This window comes from Natator depressus, chromosome 1 (genome assembly GCF_965152275.1).
Source record: "Natator depressus isolate rNatDep1 chromosome 1, rNatDep2.hap1, whole genome shotgun sequence".
Lineage (NCBI taxonomy): Eukaryota > Metazoa > Chordata > Testudines > Cheloniidae > Natator > Natator depressus.
The window spans coordinates 7,432,490-7,454,732 of NC_134234.1; the positions used below are offsets into that span (position 1 = coordinate 7,432,490).

Consider the following 22,243-nt stretch of genomic DNA (forward strand, 5'->3'; position numbering starts at 1 on the left):
TTAATATTTGTAATTAATTAGCTTTAATATTATTAATCAAATTAAATTAAATTACATTAAATTAAAATTGAGCAGATGTGGGGGAGGGGTACCCAATCTATCTAGCGCTGCCTGCCCTTCAGCCCCCTCACTGAGTCACCCCAACAGCCACGCTGAGTCCTCTGCCTCTGCACACAACATCTGCCAATGGAAACAGCTTCCAGCCTTTCCCCTTCACTTCACATTTTAAAGATAGTGAAACCTGCCAACGTACCCAGTTCCTGCTCGGCGTGGAGCTGCTGACACCAGAGGTCTTCACCCAAAAGGACACGGAGTCATCGGAGAGGGGGCACAGGCAGCAGGCAGTCTCTGTTCAGACGGGGAGGCAGGTGTCTATATGAAGATGCCGGCACAGTCCCCTGGGGGCCACTTGGCCATCAGGGAACCTCAGCTGCTTGGTTTCATTTGCATCAGCTTTAACCCCGTCATGGCCAATGGCAAACTGCAGGAGGCCAAATCACAGGCGATTTGTGGAGATGCTACCCAACTGGACTGCAGTGCCAGCCCTGCTGCAGGCTCTGCTCCTGCACTCCAGGCTTGTCATCACTGTTTATGGTTCCAATTAGTCTCAAGGCTACCTCGAGGGCAGCTGAGCGGTAACGATGATCATAGAATCATAGAATCACAGAAGATTCGGGTGGAAGGGACCTCTGTACTTCATCTAGTCCTATACCCTGCTCAAAGCAGGAGCAACACCTACTAAATCATCCCAGCCAGGGCTTTGTTAAGACGGGTCTTAAAAACCTCCAAGGACAGAGATTCCACCACCTCCCTAGGTAACCCATTCCAGTGCTTCACCTCCCTCCTAGTAAAACAGTGTTTCCCAATATCCAATCTAGACCTCTCCCACTGCAACTTGAGACCATTACTCCTTATTCTGTCAGCTGCCACCACTGATAACAGCCGAGCTCCATCCTCTTTGGAACCCCCCTTCAGGTAGTTGAAAGGTAGTATAAAATCCCCCTTCAAATCCCCACCTCTGCAGGTAAAATAAGTCCAGTTCATTTGGCCTCTCCTCAGAGGTCATGTGCCCCAGACCCCCTAATCATTTTCTTTGCCCTCCACCGGACTATCTTCAATTTGTCCACATCCCTTCTGTAGTGGGGGGACCAAAACTGGATGCAATATTCCAGAGGTGGCCTGACCAGTGATGAATAGAGAGGAATAATCACCTCCCTCTGCTGGCAATGCTCCTACTAATACAGCCCTATATGCCGTTGTCCTTCTTGGCAACAAGGGCACACTGCTGACTCATATGCAGCTTCTTGTCCACTGTAACCCCCAGGTTCTTTTCTGCAGAAATTGCTGCTTAGCCAATCGGTCCCCAGCCTGTAGCAGTGCATGGGATTCTTCCTTACTAAGTACAGGACTCTGTACTTGTCCTTGTTTAGCCTCATCAGATTTCTTTTGGCCCAATCCTCAAAATTTGTGTAGGTCACTCTGGGCCCTATCCCTACCCTCCAGCATATCTACCACTCCCGAAGCTTATTGTCATCTGCGAACTTGCTGAGGGTGCAATTCATCCCATCATCCAGGTCTTTAATAAAGATGTTGAAAAAAACCTGCCCCAGGACCAACTCTTGGGGCATTCCTCTTCCTACTGGCTGCCAACTAGACATCGAGCCGTTGATCACTATCCATTGAGCCGGACAATCTAGCCAACTTTCTATCCACTTTATAGTCCGTTCATCCAATCCATACTTCTTTAACTTGCTGACAAGAATTCTGTGGGAGACTGTATCAAAAGCTTTGCTAAAGTCAAGGAATAACACGTCCACTGCTTTCCCCATATCCACAGAGCCAGTTATCTCATCATAGAAGGCAATCAGGTTGGTCAGAATTGACTTGCCCTTGGTGAATCCATGTTGACTATTCCTGATCAGCTTCCTCTCCTCCAAGTGCTTCAAAATGGATTCCTGCAGGACCTACTCCATGATTTTGCCAGGGACTGAAGTGACGTTGACCAGTCTGTAGTTCCCCAGGTTCTCTTTCTTCCCTTTTTTAAGTATGGGCACTATATTTGCCTTTTTCTAATCATCCGGGACCTCCCCCAATCACCACGAATTTTCAGAGATAATGGCCAATGGCCATTTCATGGGGTCAACAAGCTGGTGGACAAGGGGCATTCAGTGGATATAGTGTCCTGAGTTTTATCAGGGTCCCTCACAAAGATTCTTAAGCAAATTGAGATGTCAGGGGATAAGAGGAAAAACAAGGAGGAGTCCTTGTGTCACCTTAGAGACTAACAAATTTATTTGGGCATAAGCTTTTATGGGCTAAAACCCACTTCATCAGATGCCTGGAGTGAAAAATACAGGAAGAAGAATATATATCAAAGCACATGAAAAGATGGGAGTTGCCTTACCAAGTGCGGGGGGGGGGGGTCAGTGCTAACGAGCCAATTCAATTAAGATGGAAGTGTTCTATTCTCAACAGTTGACAAGAAGGGGTGAATACCAAGGGAAGGAAAATGCTAATGAGGCCAGTGGAATCAGGGTGGCCCATTTCCAACAGTTACCAAGAAGGAAAATTACTTTGTGTATGGAATTTCTTCTCATGGATTGGTAACTGGTTAAAAGATAGGAAACAAAGGGTAGGGATAAATAGTCAGTTTCAGAATGGAGAGAGGTAAATAGTGGTGTCCCCCGGGGTATCTGTCCTCGGACCAGTCCTATTCAACATATTCATAAACGATCTGGAAAAATGGGTAAAGAGTGAGGTGGTAAAATTTGCAGATGATACAAAACAGCTCAACATAGTTAAGTCCCAAGCAGACTGCAAAGCACTTCTGAATGATTACACAAAATTTCATGACTGGGCAACAAAATGGCAGACGAAATTCAATGTTGATAAATGCAAAGTAATGCACACTGGAAAACATAATCTCAACTACACATATAAGATGTTGGAGTCTAAATTAGCTGGTTTCAGAGTAACAGCCGTTTTAGTCTGTATTCGCAAAAAGAAAAGGAGTACTTGTGGCACCTTAGAGACTAACCAATTTATTTGAGCATAAGCTTTCGTGAGCTACAGCTCACTTCATCACTTTTCTCTGAAAGCTCAGCTGCCATGATGCTGTCTGGCTGCAGCTGCCTGGATCCCCAAGAGAAGTTGGAGGCTTTTCATCTGCCTGGTCCTTTTTCACATCAATGAAGGTTGCACTGACAGAGTCTATGGCTGCACAGTGGGTATGGAAATGTCAGAACCTTCTGAATAGTCTATGGCTGGGGTACTGTGCCCCTCAGCTACTCTCCCCAGCCCTCCCATCTCTGTGCAGCCCCCTCCACCCTGTACAACGCCCCTTCAGCAGATCCTGCGGAACCATATGAAGAGTGATGACCAGCAGTGGATTAACCATGAAACAAACATGGGTCCCCCAACAACAGGAGGGGCTCACAAAATGCAGGAGAAATCTCATCTGACAACCTGTCCCCGCGTCCTGCTGGTGGCGTAGCAGGCCTCAGGCAGGCAGCCTGCTTGCATGCTGTGGCTGGTCGCCCCATGCCACGCCCAGTAGCAGCCGACTGCTGGCCCATCTCTGTGCACCCCTGGAGTGGGGTGGGAGGTGTGACAGTGCCCCCTATGAAGCTTTATGGAAATATGCTTATAAATATATAGATGACACAACTGGAATATGTTCTATGCTACATATGCCATGTAAGATATCTCTGCAAAGGTTATGATCTACTGAATCTAGTCATCCTATTTGTATGCATGTCTCATTTCTGCACTGGAAGTTGTGAATATTGGCCGTGTACTGGCTTGATTTCTAAATAGCCTTACTATAGCATTTGGTCAGTCCCTGGAGAAAGGAATTCGCAAACTTAAGTGCCCAATCAAGAAGCACATAAGGAACAATGCATCTTGGAAGGCTCCAATCCACAGAAGAAGTCTTCCTGGAGACATTCAAGATGCCATGTGGGCAATGGCTTCTGTCTGTCAAAACAGTGAGTCATGCATGGAGATGTGAATGGCCCAGGTGACTCCAGAACTCCATCTTGGAGCTGTACTGTGCATAAGAGAGAGGAGGGGGTCTCCACCCTCAAGAGAAAGTCTAATTAAGCCTGTGGGAGACCCCACCTTTTTATCTTCAGCTGGCTCAAGAGATAGCCTTTCCACCCCCCAAGGATACCTGAATGAAACTGGAACAAAGGACAGGAATTACAGGGGCTGTGAGTACTTGCTGGACCCAGACTAGAAGGAGGCTAGTCTGTAAAAGAGAGCTTTCTGGAGCTGGTGAGGTTGTTATCAGTATTCAGTTTGATTCGACATAGACTTGCCTCTTTTATATTATTTTGCTTGGTAATTCACTTTCTTCTGTCTGATACTACTTGGAATCACTTAAATCCTACTTTCTTTATTTAATAAAATCACTTTTTGCTTATTAATTAACCCAGAGTATGTATTAATAGCTGAGGGGGGGCAAACAGCTGTGCATATCTCTCTATCAGTGTTATAGAGGGCGAACAATTTATGAGTTTACCCTGTATAAGCTTTATACACGGTAAAACGGATTTGTTTAGGGTTTGGACCCCATTGGGACTTGGGCATCTGAGTGTTAAAGGCAGGATCACTTCTGTAAGGTGCTTTCAGATAAGCCTACAGCTCTTAGGGGATGTAGTTCAGGCCTGGGTCTGGGCATGCAGCAGGCTAGCGGGTTTGGCTCAAACCAGGCAGGGCACTGAAGTCCTCAGCTGCCAGGGCAGGAAAGCAGGAGCAGAAGTCATCTTGGCACATCAGGTGGTAGCTCTCAGGGGGTTTCTGTGATCCAACCCATCACAGGAGGCATTTCTATGTGCTCCCCCTGCCCCGCAGACCCACTCCTCCGCTCCCCTCCAGGGGCACACAGAGATGTTCCAGCAGCCACACAGCTGGCCGGGGTGTAACGATGTTGTCTCTGCCGGGACTCAACTGAGAGTGTCAATTCAGGGCAAATTGCTTCGAGCAGGGCAGTCACAGCCCAAAGCTGGGGGTCCTTTACATCTAAGGCACGCCAAACCAGCAAACAGAGAGGACTTTGGTTTTACCCCACTGCCTAACCACAAGTCACACAAGCAATTCCCTTAGACACTGCAGTTTCCCAGTATCATCACCAGTGCCACTCGTTATGGGGGTGAATGGTGATGAAAACCAATGCGCCCATAAAAGAAAAAAGGTTCCCCCGATCCCAAAGGACCAACCCCAAGACCCAGGTCAATATACAAGTCAGATCTTACCCACAAATCACGCTGTTGCCAATTCTTTAGAAAGTAAAACCTAAAGGTTTATTCATAAAAAGAAAGAAATATATAGATGAGAGCTAAAATTGGTAAAATGGAATCAATTACAGACAGTTCTTGGTTCAGCCTTTGCAGCAGTGATGGAATAAACTGCAGGTTCAAATCAAGTCTCTGGAGTCCATCCACAGCTGGGATGGGTCATTCAGTCCATTCTTCAGAGCTTCAGTTTGTAGCACAGTTCCTCCAGAGGCAAGAAGCAGGATTGAAGACAAAATGGAGGAATTTCCAGGGCCTTTTATAATCTCTGCCATGTGGAAGGACACCCCTTTGTTCTGACTGTGGAAATCACAGCAGCAAGATGGAGTTTGGAGTCACATATATGACTCAGTTCTTTGCATGCCAATGCCATTGTTTACATGATAGTTTGAACGTTCCCAGCAAAACTCAGATGTGGTTTGGAGTCTCCCAAAGTCCATTGTCAGTTCAATGTTTCTTGATTGGGCACTTAATCCGCAGAGTCCCTTCTCAAGAAGCTGCCAAATGCTTCACTTATGCGACACATTGAGATACAAGTACGTAGCCAATATTCATAACTTCAACTACAAAATGATACACACATACAGATAGCATAATCCTAACCAGCAAATCATAACCTTTTCATAGACCCCTCATATGACAACCTTTGTACAATATTTGCTGCAAATATATAACAGTGGTTGCAACCATGATCTATACGGTCACAGTTTTTGTCAATAATATCACACAGGGTGAAGGCAGCTCCCTCCGCACTCTTCCTCCCTCCCTCCACCCCGCTCCCAGAAGTGGCAGGCATGTCCCTCCAGCCCCTGGGGGTAGGGGGGTGTCACTGTGTGCTGCCCTCACCCTGAGCACAAACTCCACAGCTCCTATTGGCCAGGAACTGCTGCCAATGGGAGCTGCTGGGGTGGTGCTTGCCCCCACCCAAAAGACATAGAAGCTGCTGTCAGAGGGGTGTGAATGCCAATCACTTTAAGAGCCACGCCACCCAAGGTAAGTGCCACTTCCCTGAGCCCCTCCCGCACCCCAAGACCCTGGCCCAGCCCAGAACCCACACCCGTCACCCAAACTTCCTCCCAGAGCCCGTCCCCCCACCCCATTCCACACCACAACCCCGTTCCCCAGCCCAGAGCCCGCACCACTACCACACCCAAACTTCTTCAGAGCCCACACTCCTCACCCACTCCTGCACCCCAAGCCCCTGCCCCAGCCCAGATCCTGCACCAAACATCCTCCCAGAACCCAACCCCCGACACCCCCTCCCATACCCCAACCCCCTGCCCCAGGCCAGAGCCTGCACTCCGCACTCAAACGTCCTCCCAGAACCTGACCCCTCGCACCCCTCCCACACCCCAAATCCCTGCCCCAGCCCAGAGCCTGCACTCCAACCCCCTGCCCCAGCCCAGAACCCACACCCATCACCCAAACTTCCTCCCAGAACCCGATCCCCCACACCTCCTCCCATACCCCAACCCCCTGCCCGAGGCCAGAACCTGCACTACGCATTGAAACGTCCTCCCAGAACCTGACCCCTCGCACCCCTCCCACACCCCAACTCCCAGCCCCACGCCAGAGCTTGTACCCCAACCCCCTGCCCCAGCCCAGAATCTGCACCCAAACTTCCTCACACAACCTGACCCCGCACACCCCATCCCATACCCCAACGCCCTGCCCCAGGCCAAAGCCTGACCCCGCACCCAAACATCCTCCCGGAGCCCAACCCCCACACCTCTTCCCACACCCCAACCCCCTGCCTCAGCCCAGAAACCACACCCAAACTTCCTCCCAGAACCTGAGCCCCCACACCCTCTCCCACACCCCAACCCCCTGCCCCAGGCCAGAGCCTGCACCCTGCACCCACACCCCCTCCCACACCTCAACCCCCTGCCCCATTCTAGAGCCTGCAACCTGCATCCACACCCCTCCCACACCCCAACCCCCTGCACCAATCAAGGTACCTCACTTTATTTTCATTTACTTCCTATTACTTATAATAGAGGAGGAGGAGGAGGAAGCAAAACAGAATGAAAAATGGGAGGGGAAGATAAGAGAGAATGTTCTTTTCTTGGCTGGGTCCCAAAGGGGGGGGAGCCCAAAAATAAAGCAACGCATGGGGCCCCACTAACTCTAAATCCCCCACTGGTAACGACAAGCCCGGATTCCAGGAATAGAGCCTGTGGCAGGGCTGGAGCTGCCGTCCAGTTGGGCAGCATCACCGGGCATCCCCTGTGAATTGGCCTCCGGCAGTTTGCCATTGGTCATGACAGAGGTTAAAGCTGGTGCGTACAAAGCCAGGCAGCTGACATTCCCTGATGACCAAGTGGCCCCCGAGGGACTGTGCCGGCACGCTTCATAAAGACAGTTGCCTCCCTATCTGAACAGAGACTGCCTGCTGATGATGCAACCGCTCCGATGACTCCTTGTCCTTTAGGGTGAAGACCTCTGGTGTCAGCGGCTCCCTTCTAGCAGGAAATGGGTACGTTGGCAAGTTTCACTGTCTTTAAAACGTGAAGTGGAGGGGAAAGGCTGGAAGCTGTTTCCATTTGCAGATGTTCTGTGCAGTGGCAGAGGACACAGCTGGGCTGTCGGGGTGACTCAGTGAGGGGTTTGGAAGACAGGCAGTGCTAGGCAGCTTGGTAACCGTGCTCCACCGTGGGCTGTTCAAGATACACAGAAATCTGACATTCAAAGCGAGCTCAGACTACGAAAATTCCAATGCCCTGCATCAGGATTTCTCAATGGGTCCTATGTCTAGGGTGTATGTCTGTTTCCTGAATGGCTGAGGGCTCTAGAATCTCTGCCCTGTAGAAAGCCCTCAGACTTACAGGGCTCCCGGCATCTCTGGCCTCTCTCTGGATTCCTAGTGCCATTTTCAAAATTTTACTCTCTGGCTTAATTGTGAATGCAGGAATTCAGAGCTGCAGATACTCCGGATACAGGCTACAGACTGACAGAACAGAACCTGAGGAGACCCAGTCAGCTGTGAACCCAGGGACAGGGGAGCTACTAGACTTTTGTTTGCTGACAAGCGACTGAATGAGGGTTGAGAAACTACAATCTTTTCAGATTCTGAAGAAATCCAGATGACAGACGCTCCATTTTAAGTCCCACTGTATCCTGAGAAATCAGAGAGTATCAAGGTTGGAAGAGACCTCTGTCAAAAGATTTTGTCCACATTCGGGGCACCATTGTCGACAGCGTGACTGATGCACTGTGAGTATGTATTCCACAGTGCCTGGTGACACCATTCTGACGTTGCACCCTATCATGTTTTTTGGAAGTATGCTCATGAATGTAAATCTGACATAACTGGAATATGTTTGATTCTACCTATGCCATGTAACATATCCCTGTAAAGGTTCTGATCTACTGAATATATTCATCCTATTTGTATGCATGTGTCATTATTGTGTTTGAAGTTATGTACAGTGGCTGTGTACTTGTTTGATTTTAAGTAGCCTTCGTAAGGCATTTGGTCAGCTTCTTAAGAAAGGAATTTGCAAGTTGAGTGCACAATCAAGAAACACTTAATTGACAATAGAACCTTGGAAGACTCCAATCCACATAAGAAGTCTACTTGTGACATTCAAGGTAGCATGTGAACAATGGCTGCCACCTGTAAAGTTCTGAGTCATGCATGGACATGTGACTTGCCCATGTGACTCCAAAACTGCAGCTTGTAGCTGGATTCTGCATAGGAGAGAGAAGGAGTTTCCACCCACAAGAGAAAATCTGTTTAAGCCTGGGGGAGACCCCTCCATTTTGTCTTCAGCTGGCTCAAGAGATAGCCTTTCCACTCCCAAAGGATACCTGAAAGAAACTGAAACAAAGGACAGTAACCACAGTGGTGTGAGTGATTGCTGGACCCAGACTAGAAGGAGGCTAGTCTGTCAGAGAAACTTACTGGAACATCTCTGAGGTTGAGATTTCATCCTTAATCTTTTTCCTATTGTACTAGGTTTAGACTTGCGTGCTTTATTTTATTTTGCTTGGTAATTCACTTTGTTCTCTCGGTTACTACTTGGAACCACTTAAATCCTACTTTCTCTATTTAATAATATCACTTTTTACTTATTAATTAATTAATAATTAATACCCAGATTATGTATTAATACCAGGTGGGGTGGAAACAGCTGTGCATATCTCTCTATCAGTGTTATAGAGGATGAACAATTTATGAGTTTACCTGTATAAGCTTTATACAGGATAAAACGGATTTATTTAGGGTTTGGACCCCATTGGGAGTTGGGCATCTGAGTGTTAAAGACAGGAACACTTCTGTAAGCTGCTTTCAATTGAGCTTACAGCTGTTAGGCTATGTGGTTCAGACCTGGGTCTGGGTTTGTAGCAGGCTAGTGGGTTTGGCTCAAACCAGGCAGGGCACTAAAGTCCAAAGGTGACTGGGCAAGCAGGAGCAGAAGTAGTCTTGGCACATCAGGTGGCAACCCCCAGGGGGTTTCTGTGATCCAACCCATCACAGCACATATGATATGTTAAAGCAGGATTCCTAAGGTCATACCCTTTTAAACTTAATGGTACACCACAACTTGGAAAAACCCAAAATAACCGGTTAGGACAGAAGGGTGGCTGAAATTCTCACAGGAAGGCTAAGCGTTTCTACGGTCCAGTGTCTTGCTTTTTCATTGTTATACCTGAAAGGCTAGTTGTTGGTGTTACCCAAAGTAAGCACATTTGAAATACAGATATATAGTCCATATTGATAATTTCAGGTACAAAAATGAAACATGCACACAAATAGAATAATAATATTCAGCAAATCCTAACTTTTCCAGTGACACATCCCAAGACATATCTTATACCAGATGCATCATAATTATGTCATAATCATGTCATAATCACACCACTATCATGAATAGAATCCTCAAAGAATCAATCCTGAAGCACTTACATGAGAGGAAAGTGATCAGGAACAGTCAGCATGGATTCACCAAGGGAAGGTCATGCCTGACTAATCTAATCGCCTTTTATGATGAGATTACTGGTTCTGTGGATGAAGGGAAAGCAGTGGATGTATTGTTTCTTGACTTTAGCAAAGCTTTTGACACGGTCTCCCACAGTATTCTTGTCAGCAAGTTAAGGAAGTATGGGCTGGATGAATGCACTATAAGGTGGGTAGAAAGCTGGCTAGATTGTCGGGCTCAACGGGTAGTGATCAATGGCTCCATGTCTAGTTGGCAGCCGGTGTCAAGTGGAGTGCCCCAGGGGTCGGTCCTGGGGCCGGTTTTGTTCAATATCTTCATAAATGATCTGGAGGATGGTGTGGATTGCACTCTCAGCAAATTTGCAGATGATACTAAACTGGGAGGAGTGGTAGATACGCTGGAGGGGAGGGATAGGATACAGAAGGACCTAGACAAATTGGAGGATTGGGCCAAAAGAAATCTGATGAGGTTCAATAAGGATAAGTGCAGGGTCCTGCACTTAGGATGGAAGAATCCAATGCACCGCTACAGACTAGGGACCGAATGGCTAGGCAGCAGTTCTGCGGAAAAGGACCTAGGGGTGACAGTGGACGAGAAGCTGGATATGAGTCAACAGTGTGCCCTTGTTGCCAAGAAGGCCAATGGCATTTTGGGATGTATAAGTAGGGGCATAGCGAGCAGATCGAGGGACGTGATCGTTCCCCTCTATTCGACACTGGTGAGGCCTCATCTGGAGTACTGTGTCCAGTTTTGGGCCCCACACTACAAGAAGGATGTGGATAAATTGGAGAGAGTCCAGCGAAGGGCAACAAAAATGATTAGGGGTCTAGAGCACATGACTTATGAAGAGAGGCTGAGGGAGCTGGGATTGTTTAGTCTGCGGAAGAGAAGAATGAGGGGGGATTTGATAGCTGCTTTCAACTACCTGAAAGGGGGTTCCAAAGAGGATGGCTCTAGACTGTTCTCAATGGTAGCAGATGACAGAACGAGGAGTAATGGTCTCAAGTTGCAATGGGGGAGGTTTAGATTGGATATTAGGAAAAACTTTTTCACTAAGAGGGTGGTGAAACACTGGAATGCGTTACCTAGGGAGGTGGTAGAATCTCCTTCCTTAGAGGTTTTTAAGGTCAGGCTTGACAAAGCCCTGGCTGGGATGATTTAACTGGGAATTGGTCCTGCTTCAAGCAGGGGGTTGGACTAGATGACCTTCTGGGGTCCCTTCCAACCCTGATATTCTATGATTCTATGATTCTATGAGACTGGAAGGGACCTCCTGGGTCAATGAGTCCAGTCCCCTGTTATGGCAGGCGACCCCGCCATATCACCCAGGGCATAAACCTGTCAAGCTCTATCTTCAAATGTTGTTTCCCCCCCTTTCTGTTGGGAAGCTGTTTCAGAACCTCCCTACTCTAATGCTCAGAAACCAACTTCTCATTTCCAGCCTCAATTTGCTCTTGGCAAGTTTGTCCTCATTTGTTCTTGTGCCAATGCTGTCCTTTAGCTTCAGGAGCTTGGCTCCCTCCTTGGTGTTTCCCCCTTCCCCGACCTGATGTATTTATACAGCAATCTGATCTCCATGCAGTCTGCATTCTCTTATGCTGAACCAGCCAAATTCTTCAAGTCTCCTCCAAAAGCCGGGCCCTCCATTGCCCTGACATCCTAGGAGCCCTTCTTTGCACCTTTTCCAGTCTGAATTCTTCTTTCTGTAATACGTGTGACCAGAATTTTACATAGTTTGCCAGAGGAAGTCTGACCAGTGTCTGTTATAAGGATCTTACTACTTCCCTATCTCGCCTCACACATTCTAGGATCTCATTTGCTTTGTTCACTCCTGCAGCACACTGGCACACATATTTTTGACTGTGTTTGTCATTAACCAGGGGAACAAACTCTCAAAGGATGTTGTGGATTCTCCTAATGTCTCCAAACCAATATTACATGCCTTCCTAAAAGATACGCCTTAGAGACACAGAAGTGATACTTTAGTCAGATAGAAGTCATTGGCCTCAATATGGGGGTAAACTAGGAAAAAGTCTCCAGGAGGTCAGACTCGATAATCTAATGGTCTCTTCTTTCCTCAACTTCTATAAATCTATCATTTATTGTCTTGAGTGAATTTCTATTTTGAATGCAACTGGAGAATGTAAGCATTCAGAATAGCAACTATCATTCAGCAAGAATATATCTTGGCCTAGAAGACTCAAGACTGTCACAGTGAAACCAGGATATATGGTCTCTTTACCGTGTAAACCAGATCCTTTCCTGTTATGAGAGGAATCTAACAATTTAATCATGACAGGTGTGCAGAAAGTACATAGGGAAGTGTTATTTACTCCTTCTCATAACACAAGAACTAGGGTCACCAAATGAAACTAATAGGCAGCAGGTTTAAAACAACAAAAGGAAGTATCTCTTCACACAACGCACAGCCACCCTATGGAACTCCTTGCCAGAGGATTTAGTGAAGGCCAGGATTATAACAGGGATCAAAAAAGAACTAGATAAATTAGTGGAGGAGAGGTCCTTCAATGCCTATTAGCCAGGATGGGCAGGGATGGCATTTCTCGGTTATGTTTCCCAGAAGCTGGCAGTGGACAACAGGAGAAGGATCACTTGATGATTCCCTGTTCTGCTCATTCACTCTGGGGCACCTGGCATTGGCCACTATTGGAAGACAGGATACTGGGTTAGATGGAACATTTGTCTGACCCACTATGGCTCTTCTTGCATTCTGATGTTTTTAATTGTCCCACTGTTTGAGCTGGGAACAACATCCCATCAATGATAAAAGCTTATCACCCAGCAGCACTGAATGGACACTTGAGACTCTTACTTGTGACCAGAGCTATACAGTCACCCCCAGCCTCCTTGAAATGAGTAGCTTTCGTAGCAAACAGAACTGGCCCAACTTACATTCTTTTGGGAAGACAAGAAGCTCTTGGGACCCAGCCTAGTTTCCCTGTGGCTCTTGGAGCATCGTCCCATCTGTCTTTCCTTTTCGGGTGGAACCAGACTTTGCTGAAACCTGTGAGAGCCTAGGCGCAGCCACCATAGTGCTCAGCCACATCTGTGTTACAGGGCCTAGGTGTGAAGCTGACCTTTGCCCTCAGACTGCTTTCTCTCTACCAGACAATCAAAGAGGAGGCCCCTGAGGCCATTGATCCATAGTTTGGCAGTGAAACCCATTTAGCCTCAATGGCTTACAATCACTGGTTCTGTGACTGTGCTGAACCTCCCTGCGACACTCCAACATTACCCTCAGAAATCCACTACTTAACCTTCACTGTCACCTCCACATCTGCCACAGACACTAAGGGGCTGGAGTCATGGGGCTTCCCAGAAGCCAGCTGTCACAGGAGGCTGTGGTAAGAGGCCTTTTATAGACAAATGTCAGAGGTGTTGCTCTGTGGAACCCTGACACCGCCCTGATCTTAGGGTCTCAGAGTACCAAACTGCATTGAATGTATTTATCCTCCCACCACCGCTGTGAGGCAGGGCAAGGCTATTATCCACCTGTGCAGAGATATCCAATGGCTTGGCCACAGTCACGCATGGCCTGGGAATCAAACACAGCTGTCTGGAGTTGCAGAGCCCTTCCCAGAAAACAGGACCAGCCTTCCAGACACCTGAGTGGTGACAGGCCTGATTGCATTCTCTGCTGCGCCAGCAGACCTCCCCCCCGCGCTGTATAGAGTGGGCATGGCCATGGGCCAGTTACAGGGGTTTGATTCACTGGCCTGTTTTCTACCTGCCTCAGCAGAGTTTAGAGCAGCCTCGGGGCTGGGATGACATCTGCCCATTGGTAACGACTTCCAAGAGCACAGCCCACTTTGGCCAAGTCCCTGCGGATGGAACCACCCCAGAATGCCCCCTTGGGGTCTGAGGTGGCCCCGCACGAATCCTGCCCATCCCTCTACGGTCCTTGCAATCACTTACTCTCAGCCTCGGATACTTAAAACAAGAGCCCCCTTTGTGGGGTTGCATTTCTTTAGTCTTCTCCAAAACACAAGGTCTCTTACCCTCCAGCCCCAGCCTTCTCCTGCACTCAGGATCACCCCCACGGTCCTGATTACTGCTGTCAGCGTTGGTTCAGACCCTACTCCCCTTTTTCCCCTGAAGCCCTGTCCTCTGCCTCATATCTTCTCACTAAGCCCAGCTTCTTGCTCCTCCACTTTCCCCAAGGCTCTGCCTCTGAGCCAGGCCAGAGTCGGGCCATTGTAAGAGCTGCATTGGGAGCAAAGGTTGCTGTGGGGAGCCCAAGACTCTCCACATTCCCTGACTTGTACATCCTGGGGGATAAAATGTGGAGGGTGTAGGGCACCTCACAGTGGCTCTGGCTCCCTGTGCAACTCTTAGCAAGGCCTGACTCTGGCTAAGGGGGCAGAGTCTCGGGTAAAGGGGAATAGGAGAGGTGTGGTCTTCGGAAAGAGATGGGGAAGGGGAAAGGGCTTCATGGGCAGAGGATCCAGGATGGAATTCGTGGCGATGCCCATCGCTCGTCTTTTTCCTCCCCCATGTCACCAGCACTGGAGCCAGGTGATGAACTGACCCTTCACTTGACAAATGCCCTGATTATCCTCTCACGAAGGTGTTTGCTTTTCACACTGTACACAATTGGGTTCATCAGGGGCGGGACCAGCAGGTAGATGTAGCCCAGGATAATCTGAAGCAAGTGAGTAGAGCTATTTCCAAATCTGTGTATCAGACAGGCCAATGTCTGATATGTAGAAGAGCACGACAGCGCAGAGATGGGAGACACAGGTGTTCAGGGCCCTGAGGCACTCTCTGTGGGATGCGATACTCAGCACTGTTCTGAGGATCATCACATAAGAGAGGAAGATGAGCAACGAGTCCAACCCAACCGTGATGACTTTGACAAACAAGCCATAGATGCTGTTCACTGAGAAGTCTGAACAAGCCGCCTTCATGATGTCCGGGTGCAGGCAGTAGGAATGGGAGAGGACATTATCTCGACAGTATCGGAACCGTTTCAGGAGAATGGGGAGTGGGAGTATTAGGGCCACCGATCTTACCACAGCCACCAGGCCCATCTTGGATATTCTCGGTGGAGTTAAGATGGAGGTATATCTCAGTGGGTTACAAATTGCTATGAAGCAGTCAAAGGCCATCAACAAGAGGACAAAGCACTCAATTTTTGAAAGTGAGCGGATGAAGAACATCTGGGCAAAACAGGCCTCGAGGCTGATACTCCTAGAGTTAAACAAGTATATGCCCAGTATCGTCGGTAAGGTGACAATGGATAAGGCAAGGTCTGTGATGGCCAACATGGAAAGGAAAATGTACATGGGCTCATGGAGGCGTGGATCTGTTTTTATAATGAACAGAATGACTGAATTTCCTACAATTGAAAGAACATACATGAAGCAGAAGGGGATAGAGATCCAGAGGTGGATGTCTTCCAGCCCAGGTATCCTGGTGAGAAGGAACATTACAGAGTTGAATTTAGTGTCATTGACAGCTGACATAATGTACTGGACAGGTCTGGGGACTTTGAACTTTTCTTCCTGAAAAGAAATAGAAGAGGAGACTAGGTGATAGTTAGCGAGAATCCTTTCTGCTCTCAGTGCAAGTCGAGAGATTCTCAGGACCTCAAGGGAAAAATCAGCAAAAACATTCTCTTGGATTTATGCCCCCAATAGGAGGGTAGGCACTGCCGGACTGTATCAGACCTACAGTCTGTCTAGCCAAGTCTCCAGCAGGCATTACGAGATGCTGCAAAGGAAGGTGGAAGAAGCCTTGCAATAGGTAACTAAGAGATATTCTGATCCCAGGGAAAGTTTCTCCCTGACACACACTAGTTAGACATATTTTGTCATATAAATCGGGAAGGTTTAGAATACTTACATCTGTAGTATGCAAGGTCTTGGAGAAAATTTTGAAGGAGAAGATAGTTAAGGACATTGAACTCAATGGTAAATGGGACAAAATACAACATGGTTTTACAAAAGGTAGATCGTGCCAAACCAACCTGATCTCCTTCTTTGAGAAAGTAACACATTTTTTGGACAAAGGAAACGCAGTGGATCTAATTTACCTAGATTTCAGTAAGGCGTTTGATACCATGCCACATAGGGAATTATTAGTTAAATTGGATAAGATGGGGATCAATAGGAAAATTGAACGGTGGATAAGGAATTGGTTAAAGGGGAGACTACAACGGGTCCTACTGAAAGGTGAACTGTCATGCTGGAGGGAGGTTACCAGTGGAGTTCCTCAAGGATCGGTTTGGGGACCAATCATATTTAATCTTTTATTACTGACCTCGGCACAAAAAGTGGGAGTGTGCTAATAAAGTTTGCGGATGATAGAAAGCTGGGAGGTTTTGCCAATTTGGAGAAGAACAGGGATATCCTACAGGAGGATCTGGATGACCTTGTAAACTGGAGTAATAGTAATAGGATGAAATACAATAGTGAGAAGTGTAAGGTCATGCATTTAGGGATTAATAGCAAGAATTTTAGTTATAAGCTGGGGACACATCAATCAGAAGTAACGGAGGAAGAGAAGGACCTTGGAGTATTGGTTGATCATAGGAGGACTATGAGCCGCCAATGTGATATGGCTGTGAAAAAAGCTCATGCGGTCTTGGGATGCATCAGGAGAGGTATTTTCGATAGGGATAAGGAAGTTTTAGTGCCGTTATACAAGGCACTGGTGAGACCTCACCTGGAATACTGTGTGCAGTTCTGGTCTCCCATGTTTAAGAAGGATGAATTCAAACTGAACAGGTACAGAGAAGAGCTACTAGGATGATCCGAGGAATGGAAAACTTGTCTTATGAAAGGAGACTCAAGGAGCTTGGCTTGTTTCGCCGAACTAAAAGAAGGTTGAGGGGAGATATGATTGCTCTCTATAAATATATGAGAGGGATAAATACCGGAGAGGGAGATGATTTATTTAAGCTCAGTACCAATGTGGACACAAGAACAAATGGATATAAACTGGCCACCAGGAAGTTTAGACTTAAATTAGAAGACGGTTTCTAACCATCAGAGGAGTAAAGTTTTGGAATAGCCTTCCAAGGGAAGCAGTGGGGGCAAAAGATCTGTCTGGCTTAATGATTAAACTCGATAAGTTTATGGAGCAGATGGTATGATGGGATAACATGGTTTTGGTAATTAAATATTCATGGTAAATAGGCCCAATGGCCTGTGATGGGATATTAGATGGGGTGGGATCTGAGATACTCAGGAAAGAATTTTCTGAGGTATCTGACTGGTGAATCTTGCCCTTATGCTCAGGGTTTAGCTGATTGCCATGTTTGGGGTCGGGAAGGAATTTTCCTCCAGGGCAGATTGGAAGAGGCCCTGGAGGTTTTTCGCCTTCCTCTGTAGCATGGGGCACGGGTCACTTGCTGGAGGATTCTCTGCTCCTTGAAGTCTTTAAACCACGATTTGATGACTTCAATAGCCTAGATATAGGTGAGAGGTTTTTTCTGTGGCCTGCGTTGTGCAGGAGGTCAGACGAGATGATCATAATGGTCCCTTCTGACCTAAATATCTATGAATCTAAGACATTTTTTTTCAAAAATTCTCAGTACTGTAATAAATGTTAAATTTTCAGAATGGAGAGGGGTAACTAGTGGTGTTCCCCAACGGTCAGTCCTACGACCAATCCTATTCAACTTCTTCACAAATGATCTGGAGAAAAGGGTAAACAGTGAGGTGGCAAAGTTTGCAGATGATACTAAACTGCTCAAGATAGTTAAGACCAAGCCAGACTGTGAAGAACTTCAAAAAGATCTCACAAAACTAAGTGATTGGGCAACAAAACGGCAAATGAAATTTAAGGTGGATAAATGCAAAGTAATGCACATTGGAAAAAATATCCCCAAGTCCACGCAGTGTGCAGCGGCAGTCAAAAAAAAAGCAAACAGGATGTGAGGAATCATTAAAAAAGGGATAGAGAATAAGATGGAGAATATCTTATTGCCCTTATATAAATCCCTGGTGCACCCACATCTTGAATACTGCACACAGATGTGGTCCCCTCATCTCAAAAAAGATATATTGGCATTAGAAAAGATTCAGAAAAGGGAACTAAAATGATTGAGGTTTGGAACGGGTACCATATGAGAAGAGATTAAAGAGGCTAGGCCTTTTCAGCTTGGAGAAGAGGAGACTGTGGAGAAAGTGAAAAAGGAAATGTTATTTACTTGCTCCCATAATATAAGAACAAGGAGCCACCAAATGAAATTAATGGGCAGCAGGTTTAAAACAAAGAAAAGGAAGTTCTTCTTCACTCAGTCAACCTGTGGAACTCCTTGCCTGAGGAGCTTGTGAAGGCTGGGACTATAACAGGGTTTAACATGGATCCATTCATGGAGGTTAAGTTCATTAATGGCGATTAGCCAGGATGGGTAAGGAATGGTGTCCCTAGCCTCTGTTTGTCAGAGGGTGGAGATGGATGGCAGGAGAGGATCATTACCTGTTCGGTTCACTCCCTCTGGGGCACCTGGCATTGGCCACTGTTGGTAGACAGGATACTGGGCTGGATGGACCTTTGGTCTGACCCAGGAAGGCCATTCCTATGTTCTTATGTAATTGGATTTCCTGATTACCCATTTAAAATCCCATTCCTCTTTGAAGCCTGAGACATTCTTGGCCACATTGATATCTTGTGGCTGCGAGTTCCATAGCCTACTCGAGCACTATGTGATTTTACAATTCTGACCTTCATACAGACACTCTTTCTGGCCACCCACTTCTGAGTTGGCCCATTGTATCATGATGCCCATAAACACAAGGCAAGTGCATGGCGAAGACGGCCATTTTATTTATCTGCCCTGCATTGAAGCTATTTATAAACGTGTTTCATTGCCTCACAGATATACGTTTTATTTTCTCCACTCCTGAGACTTCAACTTATTCCACTCTCTCTTTCCAGCACATGAGATAAATTCTTAGTGCCAGGTTCTTAATTCAATAATCGTGACTTCTACTGGGTTGCTCCAGATTTACATGTGTAAATTCAGTCAGAACCGGGCTCTGTTAACTTTCCCTTACCATGTGCTCCCGGTGATACACTCTGCCCCCAAGAATCCCCCCAAGGGAAGCTGAAGTGCTTTGCCTGGCCAATGTTAACTGATGCCTGAGCATTCGATCTTCCTCACAGGACCTGCATCCTCTCCCCAGGCTTGGGTCTATAGATACTTGGCAAGTTACAAGCTAACATAGGCAGTTACTTCAGCTGGGTGGGAGACGAATTGGCGTCACAAATGGGTGAATATGCAAACACTACGTTTGCACTAATACCCATTTACACATCTGTAGTTTAGCACACACCTGTCAACCCATTCCTCCCCTCTGATCTTCTTTCAGACCTGATTTCTCAGGTTACAGTGGGACTTAAACTGTAGCGTCTGTCACCTGGATTTCTTCAGAATCTGAAAAGATCGCAGTGTCTCAGCCCTCATTCAGTCCCTTGTCAGCAAACAGAAGTCTAGTAGCTCCTCTGTCCCTGGGTTAATAGCTGACTGGTTCTCCTCAGGTTCTCTTCTGTCAGTCTGTAGCCCGTATCCAGAGTGGTAACAAGCCTTGGAGTCAGGATAGAAAATATTCATTCCCTGAGCTCTGACTCACTCGTACATCGTAACCCCAGCACCGGTTATTCATCCACGATGAGGGTTTGCAGGAAGTGGATTTCAAACTCAAATCCATGAGTATTCATGGAAATGGAACTTCATTTGCCATGTGAAAGTAGTCTATTGCTCTCTCTCTCGCTTGCACTTTGACTGTCTCTCTCCTGTATTCATAAACTATGTGGCATCTGGGAACAGCACTGTGACAGACATGGAGCTGAGCTTCCATAATGAATGTGTATGTTAAACCCAGTTCTTGGGATGTTTGCTGCAGAGCTATATTGGGCTAACATTTGGGATGTTTACGTTATGGCTCTATTGGGTGAAACCAACATGGATCTTCCTAGTTTCATAGCAAGCTGCTGGAAAACAAGCAAGAAGGGAAGCAATAGCTCAAGAAAAGCCGTCTCTCAGTCACCACCCCAGGGAGGTCAAGAGACAACACAGAAGCTACAAGCTGGGAAGAGCCCGTTTCTGAGTTCCAGCCACATTCCACAGCTTGTTTTGCCAGTTCTGTCAGTCTGTCCAGAGGTGGGGCAGATGTTGTGAGAATCTCTTCAGACTGACAGACACAGACACCGCTGGGAAGTCTGAAGGACCTCAGCCTGCCTGCCTCCCCATCAGAGCAGAAGGGCTTGGGGTCAGAGATCTGTACAGATTGCTGTTTTAAAACCCTCTGATTCTCCCATGTTCCACTTTCTTCCTGCTGTTCGGATTCAACAGTATTTTGGTTCTGGAAGGCTGGCTGGTCTCTCCTCTCACCACTGGTCACAGACTCCCAGAGGGGAGAACCACAGACACTCGGACCTGCTCGGCAAGCACAGTCGACCCGCAGTGTGTTGTAGCCCAGGGCCTAGTCTGAGGGTGGGAGAATCATGAGATTCCACCCCATGAGAGGGAAGACTACGAGGACTGACATCTGGCACTCAAAGACCAGACTGGGGACAGAGATACTGGTAGCCCTGTAACTCTGAGGGGTAGCTACAGTGTAGAAATGCTGGAGCCCTCAGCCAGTCAAGAAATGGAAATATGCTCTATTGCAGCTCTTACCACAGAACAACGCAGCTCTGAATTCCTGCATTGACAATCCAGACAGAGAATAAAACCTTTGAAAATGCATTTGATGCTTAAATTTCCCTGCAAAAATAAACCCTGTGTAGCCTATAGGACTAACCTGCTTGTTTGCATATATATATCTTGTTTCTAATAGGTTAAGTATTTGATGCACTGTAATAGGTTTATAGATTTATATTCCAGTAAGTTTGGCTGTAATGCAAGAGACCTACAAGCCATATCCTCTATGTTAAGCTAAGGCAAAGTTAGCATATCTATATTAAAACCTTTTACCCAGAAAAGTAAAGTTGACCTATACTTTGTTACCTAAATAGATAAGTACCCACGCGTATGTCTATGACCTTTTATCTAGACCTATAGACAATGGAGAATGGCATAGGGGTTTTCTCAATGTTGTATATCTGTCTCAGCGTGAGCTTCCCGTCATACCTCAAGGGTCCTTTGTAAATTCTGTGGAGCCTGATTTGGGACAAGAACTTTTATCTTCTGATCAAACAGATTGGCAAGCCTAAAATCCATACTATTAATATTCGTAATTAGTATTAATATTATTAATCAAATTACATTACATTACATTAAAATTGATGAATTATATTAATATTATTCATGCACCCTAAATCATGCTACAAGTGAGATGATTTGGGGACTAGTCACTGGTCTTGCGTGGGGTTTCTTCTCACTCAGCCCCTGGCAGAATCGTCCCAGAGCACATGGCACCTCTAGAAATAGGACCCTTTGAAAAATCCTGACTTGGGGCATCGGGGTTTGAACACTTTGAAGTTGCTTTCAATGTGAGACTTCTGTGTTGCTTGAACAGTCCACCATGAACAATGGGCAGGTGTAGGGGAGGGGTTCCCAAGCTACCAAGCGCTGCCTGCCCTTCAGCCCCTTCACTGAGTCACCCCGACAGCCCAGCTGAGTTCTCTGCCGCTGCACAGAACATCTGCCAATGGAAACAGCTTCCAGCCTTTCCCCTTCACTTCACATTTTAAAGACAGTGAAACCTGCCAATGTACCAGGTCCTGCTCGGCGTGGAGCTGCTGACACCAGAGGTCTTCACCCAAAAGGACACGGAGTCATCAGAGAGGGGGCACAGGCAGCAGGCAGTCTCTGTTCAGACGGGGAGGCAGGTGTCTTTATGAAGATGCCGGCACAGTCCCCTGGGGGCCACTTGGCCATCAGGGAAACTCAGCTGCTTGGTTTCATGCGCATCAGCTTTAACCCCGTCATGGCCAAAGGCAAACTGCAGGAGGCCAAATGACAGGGGATTTGTGGTGACGCTACCCAACTGGACTGCAGCGCCAGCCCTGCTGCGGGCTCTGCTCCTGGAC

General features: G+C 47.0%; 1 pseudogene; it reads right to left on the reverse strand.

Annotated features, from left to right (window-relative positions):
- Positions 1 to 14,789: 14,789 nt before the first annotated feature.
- On the reverse strand, positions 14,790 to 15,723 carry LOC141980821 (olfactory receptor 51G2-like; annotated as a pseudogene).
- Positions 15,724 to 22,243: the final 6,520 nt, after the last annotated feature.